The sequence below is a fragment of the Cydia pomonella genome, chromosome 13, assembly GCF_033807575.1.
Source record: "Cydia pomonella isolate Wapato2018A chromosome 13, ilCydPomo1, whole genome shotgun sequence".
NCBI classification, from domain to species: domain Eukaryota; kingdom Metazoa; phylum Arthropoda; class Insecta; order Lepidoptera; family Tortricidae; genus Cydia; species Cydia pomonella.
Genome location: NC_084715.1, coordinates 13,959,049 through 13,984,870, shown reverse-complemented (window position 1 = coordinate 13,984,870; position 25,822 = coordinate 13,959,049). Strand labels below are relative to the sequence as shown.

The 25,822-nt window shown below is 36.4% G+C and overlaps 1 protein-coding gene across 2 annotated transcripts in view; it reads right to left on the bottom strand.

Annotated features, from left to right (window-relative positions):
- The window catches only part of LOC133524286 (dual oxidase maturation factor 2), a 101,175-nt gene extending 75,672 nt beyond the window's left edge, over positions 1 to 25,503 (bottom strand). The window contains exon 1 of one of the 2 annotated variants that reach the window (XM_061860203.1): positions 25,358 to 25,503. The gene's annotated coding sequence lies outside the window, so the exon portion shown is untranslated. Of the gene's footprint in view, positions 1 to 25,236 lie in introns of both variants that reach the window. The other variant, XM_061860199.1, reaches the window with a different exon arrangement.
- Positions 25,504 to 25,822: the final 319 nt, after the last annotated feature.

Sequence of the window (25,822 nt, the reverse complement as noted above, 5' to 3'; positions counted from 1 at the left end):
AGCGTAGGTCTACGTTTTGACTCGCGCAATCTGCTTTCGTATGTCCGGATGTTCTCCTCTACAGGTCGCAATTCTCAACCGATTCGCGTGAAACACAACAAAATCGTAGATTCCAGTTTAGATGTAGCAACAGAATTTGAAAAATTCTTCACCGAGGTACCAGCTTCCACAACTAAGAACTTAAATTCATCACCCTCGTCTGCCGTTACACTGTTAGAAGAGAATGTCCCAGAATGTACTAGAAACCTTAATTTTGAACATGTGAGTGCCTCAGATATATTAAAGGCGTTTAAATCAATTAATGTAAAAAAAACTAGTGACCTTTGGGGAGTCTCCGTTCATACTGTCAAATCCTTAATAGAAGTTGTAGCGCCTGACCTGGTAGTTATATTTAATAACAGTGTTGACTGCGGTGAGTTTCCTGATCTAATGAAACATAGTAAAGTCACTCCTTTATTTAAATCAGGTAGCACATCCGACCCCACTAACTTTAGACCGATATCAGTGTTACCAACATTCAGCAAAATTTTTGAAAAAATAGTTTTGAGTCAGTTATTGAAACATTTTAACATTAATAATCTAATGCACAACAAACAATTTGGTTTTACACGGGGTCGCTCAACAACCGACGCTGGTGTTGAGCTAATTAAACAGATCTTCGATGCCTGGGAGGAGTCACAGGATGCTTTAGGTATCTTCTGTGACTTATCTAAGGCCTTCGATTGCGTCTGTCATGAAACATTGATCAGGAAACTGCACTATTATGGAGTAAGAGGCTCGGCACTGAATTTAATAAAGTCTTACTTACACGGTAGAATACAAAGGGTTGATGTGAGTGGACAGCGATCACCGGGGTCATTGGTCTCTATGGGTGTACCGCAGGGATCAATATTGGGGCCGTTCCTGTTCCTTATCTACATTAATGACCTGCCTTACCTAGTAAAGACCCACCATGACATAGTATTGTTTGCAGACGATACTTCACTTATTTTCAAAGTCAAACGACAGCAACAAGCTTGCAGTGATGTAAACAATGCTATTTCTAAAGTAGTAAATTGGTTTAATGTTAATAATTTATTGTTAAATGAGAAAAAGACTAAGTGTATTAAGTTTGTTACAAGTCACATAAGGAATGAGCAAACAGGTGTCATTGTCAAGGATGAGGAATTGGAACTAGTAGATAGCACAGTTTTTCTTGGTATAACTTTAGATTCTAAACTACAATGGGGTCCCCATATTGCTAATCTCTCGAATAGACTGAGTTCTGCAGCTTTTGCAGTGAGCAAGATCCGTCAGTTAACAGACGTGAAAACAGCTCGATTAGTTTACTTTAGTTACTTTCATAGCATTATGTCATATGGTATTTTACTATGGGGTAGTGCTTCAGAGATAAATACCATTTTTGTTCTGCAGAAGAGGGCTATTCGTGCAATATATAAAATGTACCATAGAGACACACTTAGAGATAAGTTTAAGGACATTAACATAATGACAGTACACTGTCAATATATTTATGAGAATATTCTGTATGTACATAAAAACATTGCCAGTTTTAAGAAAAACTGTGAAATACATAATATTAATACTAGAAATAAGCATAAGCTCGCAGTGCCCTTCACTAGGCTCCATAAAATTAAGAAATCATTCATGGGTAATTGTGTAAGATTTTACAATAAACTTCCTAATATTATAACTGAATTGTCTGTTAGTAAATTTAAAAATTACGTAAAACGTAAGCTTATCTCTAAAGCCTATTATAGCACACAAGACTACATGAATGATGAAACACCGTGGGATTAAGTGTGATTGTAAAGAATGAATTATTTATTGTTATGTTATTAATGATGAAATTGATAATTCAATGTATATATATACCGTATTTTTTGACATTTAGATTTTATTCTAGAAAGGTTCTAGACTAGTATTTTTATACAATTTTGATGTATGACGATCTTTTTATGAAATTCTTATTATTAAGTTTACCATATCTATAATAGTTCAATGTTTTTTTTAGAACAATAATAACTGCATCAATAAATTGCTCTGATATTTAGATTAAGATGATATTTGTAAAATTTGACGATTTAAAAGTGCTTGTTGCTAGGCCTATTTGAATAAAGAATATTTTGATTGATTGATTGATTGAAATTTTGCGACCATATTCTATGACCAAGTAGAATTTTTTTGTCGATCCAGTTTTTGGATTTTTTTCAAAATGGCGGAGTCATGGTACGTCACGCCTAAACAAATAGCCGTATCGATATCATAAGAGTTTCCTCCTTGTGAGACATGGTTACAGACTGATTTGCGAAAAATTCAGATATTTTAGAACGCTGGTTTAGGGGGTATTTAGATATTTAGGTTTTACTCGAGAATAAGTAGCCTAATTTCACCGTGTCACATATATCCATTCGTGGCTCAATTGGAATACACTAGCTTTACAATCATGAGGTTCCGGGCTCAAATCCCAAACAATGTAATCTTTTTTGTTTTTTTTGCACTTTAATTTCCTATTTTTAGGGTTCCGTAGCCAAATGGCAAAAACGGAACCCTTATAGATTCGTCATGTCCGTCTGTCTGTCCGATTCTGTCACAGCCATTTTTTTCCGAAACTATAAAAGCTATACTGTTCAAACTTGGTAAGTAGATGTATTCTATGAACCGCATTATGATGTTTACACAAAAATAGAAAAAAAACAATAAATTTTGGGGGTTCCCCATACTTAGAACTGAAACTCAAAAAATCTTTTTTCATCAAACCCATACGTGTGAGGTATCTATGGATAGGTCTTTAAAAATGATATTGAGGTTTCTAATATCATTTTTTTCTAAACTGAATAGTTTGCGCGAGAGACACTTCCAAAGTGGTAAAAAGTGTGTCCCCCCCCCCCCCGTAACTTCTAAAATAACAGAATGAAAAATCTAAAAAAAATATATGATATACATTGCCATGCAAACTTCCACCGAAAATTGGTTCGAACGAGATCTAGTAAGTAGTTTTTTTTTAATACGTCATAAAAATTAAAAAAAAAATTTTTTTTCATCAAACCCATACGTGTGGGGTATCTAAGGATAGGTCTTCAAAAATGATATTTAGGTTTCTAATATCATTTTTTTCTAAACTGAATAGTTTGCGCGAGAGACACTTCCAAAGTGAAAAAAAGTGTGTCCCCCCCCCCCTGTAACTTCTAAAATAACGGAATGAAAAATCTAAAAAAAATATATGATATACATTACCATGCAAACTTCCAACGAAAATTGGTTTGAACCAGATCTAGTAAGTAGTTTTTTTAATACGTCATAAATGGTACGGAACCCTTCATGGGCGAGTCCGACTCGCACTTGGCCGCTTTTTTATTGACTAAACTTTGTAACAGGGAGAGAGAAGAGGACCCTGGATCTATTCCCTGAATAGTAACATTTTGTATTTTTTTTGTATTTAAATTTCGTAATGTTGATCAAGCGAGAACGAAGCGCGAGCAAAGCGTATTCGTTTCAGTTTTAGTGTCTGAACTTTTTTACAGCTGTTAAAGTTCAAGGATACGGACAGTTGCGCAGGCGAAAACGGGTTCATGTTTAAAAAAATCTGAGCAGTTTTTGCATTTAGATTAATTTATCAACTTTGGCTTTGCTATAGAGACGTAGTTGTAGATTGGAATATTGATATTATATTAGGAATAGAAGTTTAAACGTAAATGTATGTTATATTGCTTTAATAAATAAAAAATATATATCATAGCTAAAAGAGGGAAACGGTTTTCTAACATATTTTCTGCGTGCAGTCGCCGCAGAAAGTTTCGGTACGGTTCGTGGCATTCTTTTAGAAAATTTTGGTGCATATAGATTACTAAGAGCCAGCGATGCTTGCTATAATCTTGTCTACAAAAATTCAGACCACAAATTTGCAGGAACACAATGTTCCGAAGATTTATTACATATCTTCTGTTGATATTTTAGTCAAGGTATTCGATGTAGCAAAATGATGTTTTAGCGGATTAAATTGCCAAATCCTATAGAGATAAAACACTACAGAGTGAAGCTCTGATGGCCCTTCTTCTGCCGACGAAGATGGAGGTCGTTCTACTTTTACCATTCAGGGGATGACCGACTAACTGTGGGCGTTTGGAAACGGGAAAGGGAGTATTTTCTCTTTCCTTCCCATTTTGTAGGCGTTGGCAAAGAGAATTTGAAATGGAGGTGGATTGTCAAACAAAATTTTGTTACTACAGTAAAATTGCTGCTATATCTTTCGACACATGATAAAAACTTGTAGAACGCCATTTGACTTTCCTTTCCTTGATGATCTTTTTGATCCTTATTCGTTTACTAATATATGTTAAAATTGTTAAAGACCTAAAAGTGGCGCCATCTAATAGATAAAAGGCCAAATAATTGACAGCATCGTTTCGAGCGATGGCACCATAACGTTCCAAAAGTTTTAATCATGTGTCCAAAGATGGCAGTAAATTTAAGTGTCTACAAAGTTTTCTTATTTAATAATTAATGAAAATTCCTTTTCCCTGCGGGCTTTTTAAATTCTGATATACGAAAAAGTATCTATAAAAAATTAAAAGCAATTAACATTATTTAGAGGTCGCTGAAAATAAATTGACCCATCAATAAATCTGCTTTGGAAATGTCTTTAAGGGCTCTTTATTCATTTTATTTATTATTTATAAGTATGCTTAAAAAGATGGCGATCGTTATTTTTTTTGTTTTAGGTAACTTGGCATTTTTTTATTTGTATGAGGATATTGCAAATCACAAAATCATAGCGACCACCTAATCATTCGCAAATGAGTTCAAAGGCACATAGATTACTGTTCTATAAAGGGAGCCATGTGAAGATAAAATCCTTTCAACTTTTTTCTACATACATAGTTGGACCATCCTATTCGATAATTATGTTTTTTGTCAATTTAGTTTTTATAAATTCTTCTAAACAGCGGAGCCATAGGTACATTTATTCAGTTTTAAGGGCTCCTCTACACGATGGCCCAGCGTAGGCCAATCTAAGGGACGCAGCTATGCGGTGAAATGAGATAGCAATATCACTTGCTCCCTCTAACGCAGTGGTTCCTAACCTTGTCAGTTCTGCCACCCCTATGACTAACTAGGGAATCAATATTCTTTCTTACAGGTCTAATTTCTGTTAAATTTAATTGAGCTTATTACCTCCGTAAAATACCAGATTTACCACTACGGGGGTAATCACCCCCATGTTAGGAACCGCTGCTCTAACGCATAAATGCGCCCCTAGGACTTGCCTACGCTGGGCCATCGTGTAGAGGAGCTATGCTCGCGAGGTCTACAGCTCACAGAGCTACTAGTTATTAGTAGTTATAATTATAGGAAGTAAACGTATGAAGTTAACACTTTAGCTTAAAGTAGGTGTACCTATTGCTCCGACAAAGGCTATATTACACAATAACCTTCTAATCCATATTTATTACTTTAAAGTCATTCTCATAATTCACATAAAGCACTTTTCATCTATTCTGGATCACGATGTGACATTCACGACGGTACTTTATAAGTAGGAACTTATCGTTGGCGATTGCAAAGCTATGTAAACTACTACATGACCATTTCACAATGCACTTAAAATGTCAATGCTTGTATAGGTATAATGCATCAATTTCTGATATAATAGAAACAATTTTGAGGCTATTGGGGTTTTGAGGCACAAACTAAATAATAGCACTAATAAAATATACCTACCCAATCTCTTCGTTCATTGTTGACTTTCAGTTAGGCATTATACATCCTCTAAGGATTAGATAAAAACTCTGCCCAAAAACCTGAGGTTCTGGTTCCAACCGTCTTATAAAAAAATACTTGACTAGGTATATCCATTATTTTATCTTCTTCTCTGATCTTGATATCGTTTTTGATGTTTATAGTCAAAATGCTTGGGTATAAACATTTGAAATACATCTTAAATTATGACACCACAATGCTTGAAATAAAGTATACACTGCAATGAGCAATTTTATTTTTCATCTATTCGCTGAGTTTGCCAAATGACTCGAAGATGTACCACAAACATTGAGGAATTTACGGCCTCAATATGTATGGTGGTTATCACACTCGATGCGATTCGCACGTCGCCCCGATGTGCGAGCTGGATGTCGCTATAATACAACCGCCTATTGCTTGCATGTCGATACTGTGTCGATACCGTCCCGTCGCCATCATGCCTAGATAGGTAGTTTTTACAACGTGACACGGGTCTGCTGTCTTGAGAGTGGATCGTGAGAAATTAACTCAGTGCCGCTGATTTAATGACGTCAACTCGGCACTGGCAACTTTTGCAACCGCTCATTAAGCGGCGTGACACAAATGTAAAGGTCTTGGAAGTTTAATTGAATCAGTTACCTATTGATGGAAACACAAGGAACTGCTCAAGTTTTACTTACTAATAATATTATGTTATTATAAATGTGAAAGTAACTCTATTACCTCTTCACGCTTAAAACGATTTAGATGAAATTTGGTATGTAAATAGTTTGTGGCCCGAGGAAAGAAATGTGGTAGTTTTTATCAATATAGACCAGCGGTTGAACAAAAATGGGTTTCGATAATATTAAAGTTTTTTCTTTTTTGATATGTCATTGGGAGTATGTTAAATAATACTTTGGTAAAAAGTTAGAAATTTTAAGGTTGAGCTTTCGGTTATATTTAAATATTTTAATTTTTGCTAATAACTAAGTAAATATAGAATTAAAGTTACAGAAAACTTTAGCATATCGAATAACACTTCAATTTATGTACAATTTTCAGTTTTTAGAAATCTGGAACAGCTGCTTTCTGGTAAACGTATAAACACGAGTTATTTTGTAAATATAGAATTAGAGTTGCTGATATTGCAAAATTACGATATTATCGATCAACTTAGTATTCTAGTAAAAAGTTAGACATGTAGACAATGTGCTTGTCTAGATATTGATTTCAGGTTAAGCAGTATAGCTGATATTGAATTAAAGTTTGTAGAGTTAATAATAATCGATCATCAACAATGATCTCAGTTACTAAACAAAAATTTAGAAATATAAAATCACGGCGACACTCATTACTGATATGTATGCATTCCTTGCTTATATAAATACGTTACGTTTCAAACGCGCGGCAAGTTTGCGCGCGCCGCGCGCTGTGGCAGGAGGCAGCGAACAACGGTAGTGGGGAGCGGGGTGCCCTTGACTGCGTCTACGGTCCATCAAAAAAATTCCTAAAGCGTGTTTTAAATTAATAGCAATAGAAAATTGTTATTTTGTTGTTAGTATAATAGGTATTGCCCGCGGTTTCGTTCACGTAGAATTCGTTATCGCGTTACATGAATATTATTTATTTATTTAAACTTTATTGCACAAACAAAAAAAAAACACAAATGGCGGACTTAATGCCAAAAGGCATTCTCTACCAGTCAACCATTGGGTCAAATAGAGACAAAAAAACACATTCTCATACAGATGACCACCCTTCCTTGTACCATTTTAAAAGCCAGTTGCAGCTTTTCTTTCCCGATTTTTTTCAGATGTTTGGACTTGGTAATTTTCCTCGCGATAGTTATTTGTTTTAAGGGGAATGTTGTTTTTAACCGCTAATGCTAATATTGATAACCGATAGTTATATAGAGATACGTTATAAGGTATATGCACCCTCATGTTATTTATTTCTGATAAGAAATAAATGTAAGACAAAATTCACAGTGATACATTTCAAGTAGGTTGCCTTGTAAGATTGCGTACGGATAGTTTTTTTGTTTGTTATTTCATCGTATGATATATCAAATGAAAGCTTATTTGAAAGTTGCCGTATTAAAAAAGTTGGTCCAGTTAATGGTCGCCTAGATTAACCGATTTTTATATAAAATGTAGGCAACCATGGACTGGACCAACTTGTTAAAAAGGCAACCTAGTACAGTTAGTAATATAGTACCTGGGCGACCGAGCTTTGCTCGGTTATAACTATTTATTGTAATATGGTGGTGATAATCTACATAAACTTAAAAAGTAAAATGTGAACTGACAATTATTATTATTTACAATCGATTTTAACCTTACAGCACTTGTCGCAGAGTAACGCCATCTATTGTCGATTTCTCTTATTACATAGGTCATTTTTTTTACTAAATTAAACTTGTTTAAAACAATAAAAATTAAAAAATTATATATAAAATTGAACATATAAAAAAACAAAAGTTAGTCACCAGGCGAGATTCGAACCCGTAACACTCGTTTAGCAGTCCGCGTCTTAACCCGCTGGACCAGACGGACAGTGGCCGGCAACACGAAATTAGCGACCATATTCTGCGACGAAAGAAAAACGCATGAAAACTCGAAAACACGCGTTTTCCCAAACATAAGACTAATCTAGATCGATTGTTTACCCCCAAAAACCCCCATATACCAAATTTCAGCAAAATCGTTAGAGCCGTTTCCGAGATCCCGGAAATATATATATACAAGAATTGCTCGTTTAAAGGTATAAGATAATTAGGCATTAAAACACTCGTGTGATCTTTTTAAGAAACTCACTTCGTTCGTTTCCTAAGCCCACACTCGTGTATTTTAATGCCTTTTATTATGTAGCAGTAACATAAACTACTAATATATGTTGAAAGTAAGTATAGGCGGCTGACACAATGGTAACAAAAGACAAAAGTAGTTTTGAAAATGTAATTTTCATCATCGTCACTTGGCTGTACATTTGAGGGCCTATCGCGAACCACGTTCGACGTGTTACCTCTCTGTCGCACTTGTAAATTCGTACGTAAGTATGACAGGGAGGCAACACGTCGAACGTGGTTCGCGGTAAGCCCTCTGATGCCACCTCCATTAGTCTTTTGTACGCCGGTATAGCCTTCGACTCAATGTATAATCTACACTTTTTATGGAAACGTAGTTCCTCCTTCCCGTAGAAATATTTAACTTTCCCATCACCAAGAAAGATTATTTGCTCGCAGTTATTAGCTGCTCAATTCCTCGTTTTTTCTCTGTTACTAAGTCAGTACAGTACACATATCAAACATTTTTCACTCATTTTGAAGTCATAATAACTTTTATTCTAACAATTAAATTCATGTAATGTCCGCATCTAATTTATGTGCACGATAAACAAACAAATGAATGATTTGAAAGAAAAGACAAACAGCGCTTGCGAAGCTGAGCGGGGGGCGCGGGCGGGGCGAGGTATCTGTCGCTCACTAGGTCGGCTACGATAGGCTCCCGCGCGCCGAGCCGACATGTTGACGGACCAGCGCGGCGTGGTTATGAATTTCGCGCCTTTTTAAGTTGATTTTACTATTACAATGCAAGCTACACACAGATATTTCTACCTTTCCATAAAATGGCTGCATATATTATTTTATAGTAATAGACTTATCTCTACGGACTTTAATTCAATATTAGATCTCACAGGACAAAAAACGCATATTAATTGTAAAGCACATATCCTATTCTTCTAATTTTTTGCCTTGCCTATTAACTTAAGAATTTAGATATGATATTGTGGATTTTTCAAACTTTAATTCAATATTGACAAAATAATATGCTAATTTGAGTTTGACAAAGTAGCACGTTGATTTTTTTTCTAAAAATTTTATAGCATAAAGCCTCATACATATTATAAAAGACGATGCTTAAATTTTGTACTTTAATTCAATATTCAAAATTCATCAATAAAAATACATAAATACCTTATTTATATCTAACGCTCGTTCTAAATTTTCTTCATATATTACAAATATGCTTAAAAATATGTCCCATACCAGATACACATCACTTTTCACTCTTTATAATTATCGAAACTTATAGGGCAAAAATCCGGTCCCACTATTGGTCTAAATAATCATCATTCCACGCAGACGAACGACGACGACGAGACTTACCTTTGACACTGACGTATCTAATCCATATCGTATCTTTAGCAAATGTTTCATGTATCTGATATGTAAAGCGGACTTAATGACATAAGGCTTTCTCTAACAGTCAACCTTAAGGCTAAGCAGAGGGATTGTGGGCGGTACTACAATTATAACAGCAAAAGCAAATCTAATAAAAATACGTATAATAACGCATATAAGTATATACAAATATACTATACACATATATTATATATAAGTATATATAAATAAATAAAGACGAAAGATATGAAGCTTTTAAATGAACTAAGCATCTTTCATTCTCCTATAGCAAAGAAAGCAGCGTAAAGATTTTTTGAAAGCGAGTATTTGGCGCATTTTCGATGATAAATGAAGTCCCTTCCAAGGACCCGGTTCGGTGAAGAGGGATAGACAAATGCATTGCCAGAAAGCGGAGTTGATGGTCGCGAGAAACGCCGTAATATTGAAAGAAGTATATCTAGTTATTGTTTTAGTTTCATTTACTGTTTTCAATTAAATACCATCTATCTTCGTCTATTAATTTGGCTTTAAATCATTAATGACTAAGCCATTAAATGGTAGTCGATACCTAATTCAATTGCACCAGGCGACCTTCATCCCCGGCTGGGAGCGTCGCGTGTCAACAGAATATAAATTGCAGATTTTTCATAGACGATACGAAGCCTAAATAAATTTGTTTTTGGTTTACTATGTATATTATTTACTTTGTATTTTTGTGTACAGATAAGATATTCGTTTTTTCAAGATAGTCATCACTATAGTTTTAATATATAATTGCTAATATTTGACGTATTCCCAAGAATCCTTAGAAAACAGTAATTTTACTTTCATACAACCCCGCTACTTCTGCAGATGTAATATATTTCGGTAAAGAGTAAAATATTATAGAACCAAAAAGAAACAAAAGAAAAATATTGAAACATATTTTTGTGCATCCATTTAAGAGTCATACCTACTTAAAATAAAAAAAACCGGCCAAGAGCATGTCGGGCCACGCTCAGTGTAGGGATCCGTAGTTACTCTTCCGTCACAATAAGCTAAACTGGAGCTTAAAGTATAGTAAATTGTTAACCAAGGGATGAAACGGTACCTTTCACCCGAGTTAAACAAATAGGCAAATTTGCATAATCAGTACCTAATTAAAGTAAGTCTTTTTACTATGAAGGGAAAACTTTTTGCGATAACTCAAAAACAGCTAAACTGATCATGTCTGCTATAGTTTTCATTTAATGTCTTTCTTAAGCTCTACTTCCACGATTTTTTTCATATTTTTTGGACCTATGGTTCAAAAGTTAGAGGGGGGGGGACACATTTTTTTTTTCTTTCGGAGCGATTATCTCCGAATATATTCACTTTATCAAAAAATGTTTCTTGAAAACCCGTATTAGTTCTGAAAGACCTTTCCAACGATACCCCACACTCTAGGGTTGAAGCGATAAAAAATTTTCACCCCCACTTTACGTGTAGGGGAGGTACCCTAAAAAAAAAAAATTTTTAGATTTTATTGTACGACTTTGTCGGCTTTATTGATTTATATATCCATGCCAAATTTCAGCTTTCTAGCACTAACGACCATGGAGCAAAGCCTCGGACAGCCAGACAGACGGACATGGCGAAACTATAAGGGTTCCGTTTTATGCCATTTGGCTACGGAACCCTAAAAAATATTTGGACCATATCTAATGTCTAACAATAAAGTCATGTAACATAACACCACTTCCCTTACGGAAAGTTTACCTATCTGATGGCTAGATGGCGCTAGCGTCGAGTTAGATCGCACAAGCGTTAGTCTTTCACAGTTTCATGGCATGTATTAATATGCAAAACGTTCGCTAGATGGCGGTGGCCTCGAGATAGAACGCGCAAGCGTTGTCTTCCATAGAAGAGTTAAGTTCTAAGTTTTGTTTTTACATATTTCTTTGATAAGTTCGAAGTTTTCTGCGTACTATATAAGAGTTGCACGGAAACTTTTTACGAAGTGTGGCAGCCGGTGGTTTGGTTCGTGCTGAGGGTGATTGCTCCTGCATGCTATTGTGGGTCTGCGCCTTTACGCGAACGGTGTTACCTTTTTGAGTACTGTTACAAAGTTTTAAGAAATAAACTACTTAAGTATTTAAACTTTCACGATTTTTACACATTATTAACTAACACAAACGGGACTTAATCGCGTATTAATTTTTAAATTTACCTCCGACGTTTCGAGGACGGCGTTGTCCCCGTGGTCTCGGAGAAGACTGGCTAAAGTTGACATCAACATCTTCTAGCCGCGCGAGTTTTTCGAACTACCCGCACTTGATCTTGTTTATTGACTTGAACATTCTGCTCACTAGGGATGTTACTCTGTCGACACACAACACTAACGATATTCGATTTTTCGACTGTCGATATTCGTTCTCGCTTACATATACTAATGACTGGATTCCATGTGGATGAGATGCCCAAACCCTCGTCCCGATTGAAATTCCAATGTTATAAAAAAATAAAAGCAAAAACCTTGTTCGTAGCAAGTAGCATTAATGGTGCATTATTGTGGCGGACTGTAAAGTAAGGGATTGCCTAAATAAGTGGTCTTTCCAGTGCCTGACAGCTTTTAAAAATATTCTGGTTTTAATTTGTTGTTCTGTAACTGTTTTGGCTTTAATCTGTCAGCTGGTAACAGTGACATAAGTTCACAACAAGAAAATCAAATCAGAATTGGGCTCCAGATACGTTTTTCCAAGCTCCAATGCTCCTACAGAAAATTATTAAACTAGTTTTGGTAGGTAGTAGGAATATAATTTTTTGACTCATCTGTCTGTTGTTGGTTGTGCCCAGCGCAGGCATTAGAGCGGGCACTTGATTCAAGGCATCAATAATTACTCATTAGTCTAATGGATCTGCGATCACGGCTGTGCGTTATGGCCTTTGTCACGATTCAAAAATAATAATTACGATTATATGTATATCAACTGGAGATCTCGGGCACCTTTATGACATACACGCTACACAGTTGTTCATATTATTGTAATAGCTATTATAATAACGCAATCTCCTCGAGTTTGGCTTCGTTAAAATCAACGATAAAAATAATCTCAATAACATTTAAACATGGTTAATAATTCTAGGCAATCATTAGCATGTTCTTAACACCAAAGTTTAGTATTCACTAATCATGTAAAACATATAATAATAGTCATGTTAATAACAGACGATTGCACATTGAAGGAAAAACCTTTACCAACACTTACATAAAGATACGTAGAACCTTCTTTGGACAACTTATATTCATCTTATGTTTGTTTAAATATTAACAGATTATTTGAATAAGTGCCTCGTGGTTATTTCGACACCATATAGCCAAGGTATTAGGCTGGCAGAAGGACGGTGGTTTTAGCATAGTTTAAAAGAGTAAATACTAGGATCGGAAAAATGCAAACAGTCCGGCGGTCACAGATGTCAGTGCAGTAGGCGCGCAATTTGCGCAAGCGCAAACACCGGGCACGGCTGGCCTTGCCCGAAATTCTTCGCTGACCACTACGTTACCCTCAACTGATACATTTTGTCTGTTTATTATGAGTGTTCTGTGGGCATTGCCTGCATTTGGCAACAACGATTCAATCAGGACTTAAATCGAATTATATCTGATTATGAATGCTTGTATGAGTATCTATCTAGAAAGTAAATTTGATTCATAGGTCCATATTAAGTTGTACATAGTTTATCGCTTCAACTTTTTATTGATTACTCCGTATGTGTTCTTTCTTCTTTCAAATTTTAAATAGTAATTACTGTTTTCTAGGTAATTAAATTTCATGGTTTGGAAAATTAGTTTTTATGTAGGTAAGTACTTTAAAAGCAGTGTTGGCCGAACGTTAATTAGAATTGAAAATATTGAAAAAAAAAACCGTTAAAATTTGAACCGTAAACTGTAACCGTCTGTCTGTGTGTCTGTGTTGTTGTGTTGAGTAAATGAATTGTGCTCACAAAACGAAATCTAACATAGCCAACAAGAAAATGTCACGCGCTATTCATGTATCGCGTCAATATACCTTCAAGTATCTGTATAAATAATAGATAAAATTTCATGACCCTTTGTCATATATACATCAGGCAAATGACGAAAGAGTATGATTAGTTATTGTATTGCAACAAAAGATATGTTTGATAGGTACCAAGCGACGCTGTGTGACATGCATATAATGGAATTTTGGAGCCACTATGAGATCACGTATCTAAAACTGACAAAATTAGTGACGTCACGTGTCACATCGGTGGTTAACAACAATAGGATTTACGCCATAGTATGTTAATCCCCCTCACATGATCCCCTCAGAAGTTGGGTCAACCTAAATCTCACGAATACGCTGCATTTTTCGGCTAAATGACATTCACATAAAGTCCATTATCGTTGAAGGCTTGCACGTTGTTATAGTGGTTTCACTAAGCTGTACGTGAGAAAGTGTAACACATACAATTCATTGTATTTATGAAGGAACCCATGCTGTGGGAGTCTTTGGCATAATAGAATTAGCGAACTACTCACGCCTAAACACAATGCTAGAACAAAGAAAATCAACATTTGAAAATTTAATAACATTCACCACCGTTCAGCTCAAGGTACGGGAGGAGCGTAGCGTATTTATGAAGATACACTTGAAGTAGCATTTGTTGCGAAGATCTCATTGCATTATAGATTATAAATATAAACCACTGAGTATCGTCGTTTGTTTGTTGAGCCTGTAAATAGGTATCTGTAGGTACACATTTAGGTATATACAACGTGCTCATGACGAACCCGAAAGATTCTAACAGTGTATTTCTGAGTTTTCTGACCATATTGAAAGACTAATGTCTGGGGGAACGGTATTGTTCCCGCCAAGACAAGCTTAGTGAAGCGCTTCGTCGTTTTTTGATCCCTCACTTGGGTTTGGAATATACCAGATAAATAAAATTCTCGGGATGTGATGTTAATAGTACACTTATCAAACATATAAAGTTTCGATTGCATATCTCTTATACTTTAGATTTTATTAATATCTAAAAAACCCCGATTTCGGCACTGACTCACTGATGATCATCAAAATTCTTAGGGGACTTACTAAAGTCCTGGAAAGCTGAGATATGTAAGCTAGTATTAGTACGCAAACAATGAAAAAATTGTAATACGAATACTTGGAATATTTACCGCTCAACTCAAGTTTGAGACTTCCGCAAATTTAGATGCTAGATGTCTGGAAATTGATATAGGGACTTTATTTTGATAACTAAATCGGATACTAGGCCAAGTTTGATATCGTATTCGTATAAATCGGGGATGCCGAATTCATTGATACCATTCCGGATTAAAAACGTAAAATATAAATAAAAATATGTTTTTTTTTTCATATCCTCTTCACGCTTAAACCGCTGAACCGATTAAGTTCAAATTTTGTATAGAGATAGTTTAAGTCCCGGGAAAGGACATATGATAGTTCCTTTTTCTCAAAATTCATCCCTTAAGGGTGTGGGAGGGAATCAATAACCACTAAACCTAATTTGATGAAACGATACCAAACTTGACTTAGGACCTAAAACTAAAATAGTTATTACCCTCAAGCGTCACAGAAGCTGAATGCAGACACCCCCCATCCTCCCACCTTGATTAAAAACCTGAGTGAACCTCCAATTCTTATATACATCTTAGGAACAAAAGATTAAGTCTGCCAAAGGAAACCTTTGGTTCAGAGGAAGCCTTTATATGTAGGTAGTGTAGAAACGCGACTATTAGACTAAATAACTGAAGATATTTTAGGCAGTACATACAGTGTTACTTTATGTCATTAGTGCGGTAATTAGCACTTTACGTGCCTATGTTGAACATTTCAAGTCCATATGTACTGTAAAACGTTGTACGATACACGTGCGAATAGGTAATTCGGAACTCGTGACGATTTAAAACACTACTTTTCACATTTATATCGTAATATAGGTACTACTTTAAAACAGCCGCTCAAAAAGTTCTACTTTACGTAGCTGTTTAGCGTTCGAAATAGTTGTTTTTTCAAACTTTTTTTTATTACTGAACGTAATGCATACGTTCACACGAAAAAGTTTGGATGTTAAAAAACTTTATATTTTTATTTCGAAATTAGATATTTATTCCCTACAAAAATATTATTGCATAATATATTATGAAGTAAACATTCACTTGTTATTATATAAATAAAATGTTATATAATACAATATTTTACTTCAACTTTTTTCATTATTTGGTTGTTGAATGGATTTATCATTTCCACGATGAATGTCGTAAGCAGAAAAAAATGGATAATTAAAATGTACAACCGGCGCGGCGTCCGCTATTTTCATTCAAAATTTAGTTGTATCAAAATAATTCATCTAAAATTGCATTGAACTGTCACCTGCGATATTTTAGGACCGATACGACCTTCAAACTTTCAAGAAAAGAGCGTACTTCCATCTTAAATGCCGGAATCGCACTTACAACCCCTCTGGCTGGCTGATGTCCATGGGCAGCGGTAATCTCATAGCATCAGGTAATCAGTACCCCTAGTGTAAATAAATTCAATTTCGAAACGTGACGTACGCGTTTGCGTTACCCGAAAGTTACATAAGGACTGAGGCCCAGAGGCAATTGTAAATTCGTACGTGCGACAGGGAGACAACACGTCGAACGTGGTTCGCGGTGGACCCTCAGTTGTTTCTACCGTGGCGGACTGTCGTGCGAGGCCGAAGGCCGAACTGCAGGATAGCAGTGTTTGGAATTGAACCAATGGTGGCAATAGTCAAAAAACGAATCCAACGGCCATGCTCTTCATAAGGTTGAAGATCCGGAGTGCCCACTTGGCGCTTTCGAGCAAGACCTAAAGGCGGAGTTGAGTGAGAGAGAGCTGGGTTTTGTAACTGACTGAAAAAAATACCCAGTGTAAGCGAGGACTAAGGCCGAGCTCCACACAAGGTTGAAAAGAGAGCTTTTCTGAGAAGCGCATTCATGTGAGGCCAAAGGTCGAGCTTTAGCAGGGCCAAGCTCTGGCAAGATAGATTCTTGCCAGAGCTGAGGCCAAGTGTTTTAAAAAGTAAGTCGAAAGCTGAGCTCTTCATAAGGCTGAAAGCGCGGTCCGATCGGCGCTTTTACGTATGAGGCCAAAGGCCACGCTGCAAGAAAGCAGAACTTGAAATTGACAAATTGTGTGAAAGAGGCCGAAGGCTGAGGTCCTCATAAGGTTAGACGCCCGGAGAGTCTGATGGCGGCGCGCTATAAAAAAAACCAATGGCGAATTGTAAACAAGGCATAATGCCCAGCCGCGAGAGATGAAAGCCTGGATTTGGACAGATGGCCAAGTTTATGTGAGGCTTAAGGCCAACTTTTGCATAAAGTAAAAAGCCGAGTATGAATAAGACCTAACGAAATCGAACCAATGTGATCATGGCTCTCCTGCTGCTCGGCATTTGGCCTCGCTCAAAAGGGCACTTGATTAGAGTTAGTTGCAGCCGATGAAATAGGCGTTTCGAACCGAAGAGTTCCTTTGGCAGGATTGGCCCCTAGGAGTTAGGACCCAAGGGTTGATTTATATAGTTAAGAAGTGGAGCCACCAAGTTTTGTAGTGTACATTTTTAGAGGAGGGGGGTGGGCTCTCAACTTTATCTTGATATCTACATCAGTTAAGCTAGTAGGCTATGTTTGGTATCGTTTTCGTATAAATCGGGAATGCCGAACTCATTTACGAGTATGGTATCACATTGACACCATTCCGAAGTGGAAACATGTAAAATATTCTTTTTTTTTTTAATACTCCTTCACGCTTCAACCGCTGAACCAATTTAGTTGAAATTCGGTAAAGAGATAATTAGTTTAGTCCCGAGAAAGGACACAGGATAGTTTTCATCTAAAAAATCATCGCTAAGGATGTGTAAAGGAGGGTGGAAGTTTATGTGGGGAATCAATAACCGCTGCATCTTTGAATGAAATTTGGTATGATCTACATTTTAGATTTTGTCGAAAATGATACCAAACGTAACTTAGAACCTAAACTTAAACAGTTATTGACCTCCGACTGACCGACTTCGCCGAAGCTGAAATAAACCTGAATCAAAAATCTGGGTGGCATCACTTCTTAATTACATCTTAAGAAAACAAAGATTAATTTTGCTAAAGGAAACCTTTGATTTAAAAAAAACCGTATGCTTTTGGTTTTCGACCTTCGTGGGGCCCCGAACCTGCACTTTAGCCTGTGATTCCGTCATCAGTTTTTTTATGATAATACTTTGACAATAAGTTCGCACGATCGCGGCTCTGCAGCTTGGCCGTGTGCAATACGTCGCAAACCAATCTGGTGTCCAAGAGCTCGGGCAGCATGAGTGACAAATTCCGATCCTTGAAAACCTGTTAAGACTTTGGTGCGAAACCGAAGGCCGAGGTGTAAGAGAGCGAAATTAGGACACGACATAATTATAAAATAAGGCAAAAGTGCAGATCTACTTTTAAATTCGACACCCCGAGAAGGCCGAAGAACAAGCTCCACGTAAGGTTGAAGACAAATAGCTTTCTAAAACTGAGCTCTACGTTGGGTGTAAGGCCCTTTGGCCCAAAGGCTGACAGACTTGCAGAATGCTGGAGATCAAAAATCAGCCACTAACCAATGGGTAAAGTATGAGGAAAAAATCAGCATATAGGGTAACAGCACCAGTGGCCAGCCAGGGACCAGTAGTCAGCCTTTTAAGTCGTTTATTGGTCATAAATATCTGGTATATTCGATTAAACAAATCGCGAGTAGTCAAATAGGAGCTCTGATTCCTTATTCGTTAATACGTAACGCGGCAGGTGCGGTGAGGTATCGGGGAGAAGAAATATACTCGTTCATAAAGGTGATGTTTGTTGACGAGAGCTAGAATGTCATGTCCGCCATATTTTTTACTGCACGTGGTGTTCTTTTAACGCGTGAGAAAAAATGTTTTAATATAAAAAGTTACTGTTTTTTGTTAATGATGGGTTTATTGGTTAGTTTATCTATTAAATTGCGTTATATTTAAATAGAAATATCAATATTTAACTTATAAATTGAGGAGGTTGACCACTGGATACCACTTTTTTACAAAAAATCCAGTGCCCAGCCTCCCGCGGCTGACCTTTGGGTTATTAGTTATTTCTTTTATTTTCGATCCAATACGACCGTTAGGACCGTTACATTTACATTTTCAAATTTAGTTAGGCATGTCTCAGTCAATTTAAAGTAAAACCCAGTAGTCAGCCGCATTTGAAACAACGTTTTAATGCGGCTGATCACTGGGTTTCACGGATCCAGTACTCAGCCATTATCTTCCTTGGTACGTCGCTGCCAAATATTATGAACTTTATTCTCATTTAAATAAGGTTCAAAAGTGTATACATACTTTTGTTGAGAAATATTCCAATATCTAACGGGCCCCTGCACGGGTTTCACCAGCATTTAAACCGATTTTAAAAATAATGAATTCTATTAAATAAACAGATTCATTAATAAAAAACAAGAAGATAAATACAGTGTTTATTCGTTTGCAAGAATAATTTTAAGCACCTATGGCCTACAAATTTCGTGGCATGAGAATTGTACTTATAAGAGTATATGTACCTACCTATACTCTAGCTTCCTACCTAGGAATGATAAATATTATAATATCATTAACTTTAATACAAATAATAGTGTTTTTTATTTCATTGTTATTAATAGTTTATAAAGGCTGAGTACTGGGTACACAAAGGCTGCTTACTGGATTTTACAGGCTGACTACTGGAGAAAAGTGCCATTTTTTGTTTAATCTTAATTATAGATATTATAAAGAGGATTGTTATTTTTTGACATACTTTGTTTTAAAACTATAATAAACAATTGATCTAACCATGTTATGCGTTTATTTATCCGACTTATCCTGTAGAAACGTCGAGAGTACAAACTTTAAAAATGCGTTATAAGGCTGACTACTGGTGCCTTTACCCTATTGCAAGCCTGATGGAATGGGCCTCCTCGTAGGGGCAAAGGCCTGCGTTGGAGACGCGCTTACGTGCCCTGTACACGACGCACAAAAGTTCATGTATAAACCACGCGTTTTTTTATGCCAACGATTTTGGTGCCCCCCTAGACGTGGTGCCCTAAGCAAGTGCTTATTTTGCTTAATGGTTAATCCGGCACTGGTTGTGTTTGTAACTAGTGTTTTACTCGGCTTCAAGCATTACCGCCGCTATTAAGATCACAGATAAGGATGTCAGGTTGGAGACTATCGAAATGTCAAGATCGCCGCACCTGCAGCCGTGTTGCAAGCCAGGCGACAAGTCTGGCCTGTCGCGGAAATAATTCATATTCGCGACTAACGACCACTCAAACAATGTAAACAACCGTAGTGTACTACTTAGCAATTTTAATTTATTTTATAACCATTGGATGATCTGTGTCTTATATAAAACGGCTACCAAGAGATCAGCGATCAGCTGGCCGAGTTTACTACATTGTAATAGGTATAAATCGTTTAACATGATATATCATGTCATTGAATGCTCTTCTAAGATTTCAAAAGAGGAGGTTATCAATTCGGTTGTATGTTTTTTTTTTAATGTTTGTTACTCCATAACTCCGTCATTTCTGAACCGATTTTGAAAATTATATTTTTGTTTGAATGTATATATATACAGATTGGTCCCGTTTTTGTCAAAACTCAGTTCTGATGATGGGATCCATGAGGAATCGAGGGAACTCTTCAAATGTGAAAGGCATACATATAGTGATTTTTGTATTTTCTGTAACAAATCAAGCATTTACATTTAAAAAAGTGACATTTGATGAAGTGGAACTGCTGATGATGATCAGAATGGAACTCTTCAACGACGCATAGTACACGTTTGGCAATTTCTCCTCTTCGCTGTGTTTGTTAAGTAAATTAAATTTTCAAAACAATTTTTTGTCTGGTTTGAGTTCTGACGATGGGGTCCATGAGGAATCGAGGGAACTCTTCAAATATGAAAGGCATACATATAGTGATTTTTGTATTTTCTTTGACAAATCAAGCATTTACATTTAAAAAAGTGACATTTGATGAAGTGGAACTGCTGATGATGATCAGAATGGAACTCTTCAACGACGCATAGTACACGTTTGGCGATTTTTCCTCTTCGCTGTGTTTGTTAAGTAAATAAGATTTTTAAGACAAATTTTGTCAGGTTCGAGTCCTGACGATGGGGTCCATGAGGAATCGAGTGAACTCTTCAAATATGAAAGGCATGCATATAGTGATTTTTGTATTTTCTTTAACAAATCAAGCATTTACATTTTAAAAAGTGACATTTGATGAAGTGGAACTGCTGATGATGATCAGAATGGTACTCTTCAACGACTCATGGTACATGTTTGGCGATTTGTCCTCTTCGCTGTGTTTGTTAAGCAAATTAGATTTTCAAGACAAATTTTTGTCAAGTTCGAGTTCTGACGACGGGGTCCATGAGGACTCGAGGGAACTTCTCAAATGTTAAAGGCATATATATAGTGATTAGTATTTTCATTAACAAATCAAGTATTAACATTTGTAGAAGTGACATTTGATGAAGTGGAATTGCTGATGATGAACAGAACGGAACTCTTCAATGATGCATAGTTCACGTTTGGCAATTTGTTCTCTTTGCCAAGCAGTTAGGTTTTCAAGGCACATTTTTATATTTCTATCTTATTTAGTTTTTTTAAATAATTATTTGGTGCATAGTTTGAAATAATTTATCTTAAATACAGTCGAATACCCTATTGCGGGTAGGTATCTTACCAGTCAACCATAGGGCAAATCTGAAATGTGTCAAGGTGAGTGCAGTGGCAAAAAAAATACATGTTACCTCCTTTTCTACATAATTAGGCGTAGGACGCTGTCTTTTTAATTTCATTGTATGAAATCTCAAATCAACAATAATCGTTCTTTCACCGGTCTCCCTCAATGAAGTCGGTTTTTTTTTCTTAAAAATTTTCTCGGAAACGTTCGTATTTGTCATACAAACCAACGTCAGTACTTTGTGTACCGAGACTGACTGAAATAGCAAGACACTTCGTACGTTTCCGTGAAAATACTATGGGAAATGATTATGCACTACATCTGTAATATGCTTCTTTGGGTACCTACGTAATTTATGTTTTTATTGTTGTTCACTTCTGACTGATCAGGGGCCTAGTCAAGAAGATAATCGTCGACAGAGTACGCCAATAGAAACTTAATTATAGTTCGTGTCATCCACGATAACGCGCAGATTTGTCAAATCTAACCTTTACTACCATGGTGTACGCGTCGTCGTGAATAACACGATCTATAATAATAAATAATCACGTGACATTTCGTAGGATTTCTCATCCCGAAACATTTGCTCTTTTATGTTGGTGTTTATCGACGTACGATTGTCATCTTGGCTAGCCCCCAGATAACGACATAAGAAAATAGGAATGGATACTTTGTTTGACACTACTACTGTTTCATGTATTTACATAAAACTGCATTTTTTATGTAAATGGATTAGAATAAATTATTGAATAAACAAATACATAAATATTTATGAAAAAGAAACCGGCCAAGTGCGAGTCGGACTCGCGCACGAAGGGTTCCGTACCATCTATAAAAACGGCAAAAAAATACGTTTGTTGTATGAGAGGTCCCTTAAATATTTATTTTATTGTGTATTTTAGTATTTGTTGTTATAGCGGCAACAGAAATACATCATCTGTGAAAATTTCAACTGTCTCACTATCACGGTTCATGAGATACAGCCTGGTGACAGACGGACGGACGGACAGCGGAATCCTAGTAATAGGGTCCCGTTTTATCCTTTGGGCACGGGACCCTAAAAAAGTGTTGAAGTAAAGTCACTTCGTAATTTAAAAATAGGTATGTAATACTACTTTAAAATTTGAAAATGTTTGGTTTGTAAACAGTGACAAAAAAAATTCAAGTGCATGTTCCGTGTAAAATAATGAGCAACAGTTATATTTTTAATGATTTTTTTAGGCTATTACTCATTTTTTTCAATCAACGGTAACCTTCAAAAATATTTACTATAACACCATGATACACAAACATTAGCGTTACGACCGCCTGTTGTTACCTAGCTTTCAACTGTATTTCATTTCCAGTGTATTTTTAACTATATGGTGCACAATAAGTAATATTTATTTACTTACATACATTTGAGTAATTGTGATAAAGAAAACAATGGCATTTAGCTCTGTTTAAATGCCAACTTTATAGCAATCAAAGAAAAGCTACTTACTAAAGATGCTTAGGCTGTCAATATTGTAATCCGAGAAACAAATGCCGAATGGTAAGTGCTTGCATAACCATGACATTTAATTTAAATATTCTAAGATAGGCAATGCAGCTTCGATTTTTGTGCCTACTAGCAATATACCAGTTTATAAATGTTGGCAGGTAGGCTCTGCATTACTTGAGAAGGTCAAATTCTGTTAAGGATTGATATACAAAAATATGCTTTATACAGTTCTTGTTAAGTTGAAATCGAAACGAAAGCAAGTTTAGATAAGAGGCAAGATTAATTGAGTCCAATATGACATGTTTTAATGCAGATGACTGATTACGCGCGCTGCGTCGTATCAAGTATAGCAATCGGGTTATTATTTAACAATAAGAATTATGGATTTATTTGAAACGGACCAGGGTGCCTAGCCAAGGTGATAATCGCTTGCGCTACGGCAACGAAATGCTTTGTGTCTCTCACTCTTCCATATTAGTGCGACAGTGCCAGTTGAGTTTCGTTGGCCATGGAGCATAAACGATAGGAATGTTGGCTATGCACTCAGCACCGTGTCGGTAGTGTCTTTAATCTTGCGTTAGCCCGAACCAGTTATCTAGCGTGATACCGATCATTCAAATTCACGTGATCGCCCGTATAGGCTGGTGGCGTGGTGCCTGAGGGTGGTTAAGTAATTCTGTCTTTAAGATATGCGGTTAAATATATGTAACAGGCACTCAATGAGTTCTATATTTATAGTTTTAATAAGTGTCGTTAATGCTTGAAAAATATTACTTGTAACCTGAGAATAACAAATTTCATTTTCTATAGAGAACATCACGTGATTACCAGTGACTTGACATTAGAAAATGAAGTGTCGGTTGCCTCGGCCAGGACCCGAGCCGTTCTAACGTGAGTCATCCTTAAATAAGATCGTTTAGGTACCTATATACCTAGTAACTTAGTATTAAATTGAAATCGGATATCAGATACGCTATTTAAATATACCTATGTTGGGCACTTCACATTAACATACCTAGGCAATTTATTAAACGTGCGTGATTTTCTGAGAATACAATGACAACCGATTCGTCACAGACATGTCAGTGCTTTGATTTTATTCTAAAATCAATATTAACCGACGACCGAGCTACATAACGTTTGTTGTACATTGTATGTACACGTACGCAATCATATCTACCTATTTGACATTGACAATATAAACTAATATGTTATACACTTAATGTTTTTATTGTAACCTTTATAACCTTGTAAGTCAAGAAACTTGTAAAGAAAAATTACGTTATAGTGGCGCCGCATGCGGAATTCGCATGAGTGCGATAACCGCGCCTTCTAGCATTTTTTATGAAATAGAAAGAACTATAGCGATACATATGACGTTAAACACACAGTGTCTACTTGGTGCGTTGTTCAACATACATAACATACTTATTGTGTTATGTAGTAGGTAACAGTAGTCGAGAGATAGAGTACTTTTTGAGAGGCAGTTACGAGAGAATGAGATACCACCCAGCCTATCTAATCTTACCAAATACTTTGCGGTGTTTATCGATTTGCAATAATTTCGATTGCAAAAGTTTTGTTAAATCGTTTTCAGCCCGATTGCAGTGGATTTGGTTGATCATAATAGATTTGATTGTCTTGTCACAAGGCTCTTGTGACACTGCCAGGTGGGCACTGTTTAATATAATTATCAATTGATTAGTCACGGAACAAAGTTTCTTAACTCGATGAAATTACTGATATTTCTAACAAACTTCCCGCGAACTTAACGGGCCAAATGTTAATTTTCAATAAACTTTAAGTAAATTTTTACATGAGATAATTGTAAAATCGTGATAATTAAATAGTATAAAATCAGTTGCTTATTTGTTTTCTTATGTTATATAACTATTTATTGAACATACTTCTAGTCATTAAAATAATAACCGCGAAGTATCGAAGTACCTATCAGCAAAAAATAAAGCTTGATTTTAAATAAAATCCTATTAAAATTACCATATACGAGTATAAGAGTTCAACGCGTTGCTCATAGCAAACTGTCGTTACCGCAACAAATCGCACGTTTTATCGTCATAATAATTTGTACCTGGAAAAATGTTTAATTCAAGAACTATAAAGTGCATAATCGAGGACAAGGATGACTGGCTGTCGATGGCGGCCGTGGGTCACGCGACGTTCTAGCACCGAGTTCTTTTGGGCTTATTCACCTGAGCGCAAATCCACGTGACGTCAGCGCGGTCCAGAAGGCGCTGAGTCAGCACAACACTAACACTAAGGAAATGTCACTGTTCCGGGTACCGGAGGTCGCCGGCAGAGAGCGCCGCTGCCGCGAAGTCACTGAAAACTAACTCGCTCTCGCGCGGCGTCGCGATGGCGGGACGAAAGCGCGAGACAGGGACGACGAGTCATTTCTTCCTTTCACTCTCGCCGACGTTGAATATAATTGTCAGTACCTTGACTACACGAATAGTACACTGTGTCAGCGCAACTTTGTAGAGATGTACAATTAAAGATAATTTTGTGGAGTTCCAGATCAAATTAGTAACCTGTTATTACTAGTGGCTCTGTGAAATGGAGAACTCGCGTTAAGCTTAAAAAATTAAAAATACTCACTTCGTTGAGTCATTATCACAGCGAACTCACAATAGTCTAATGTTCCATAGACTGGTGCT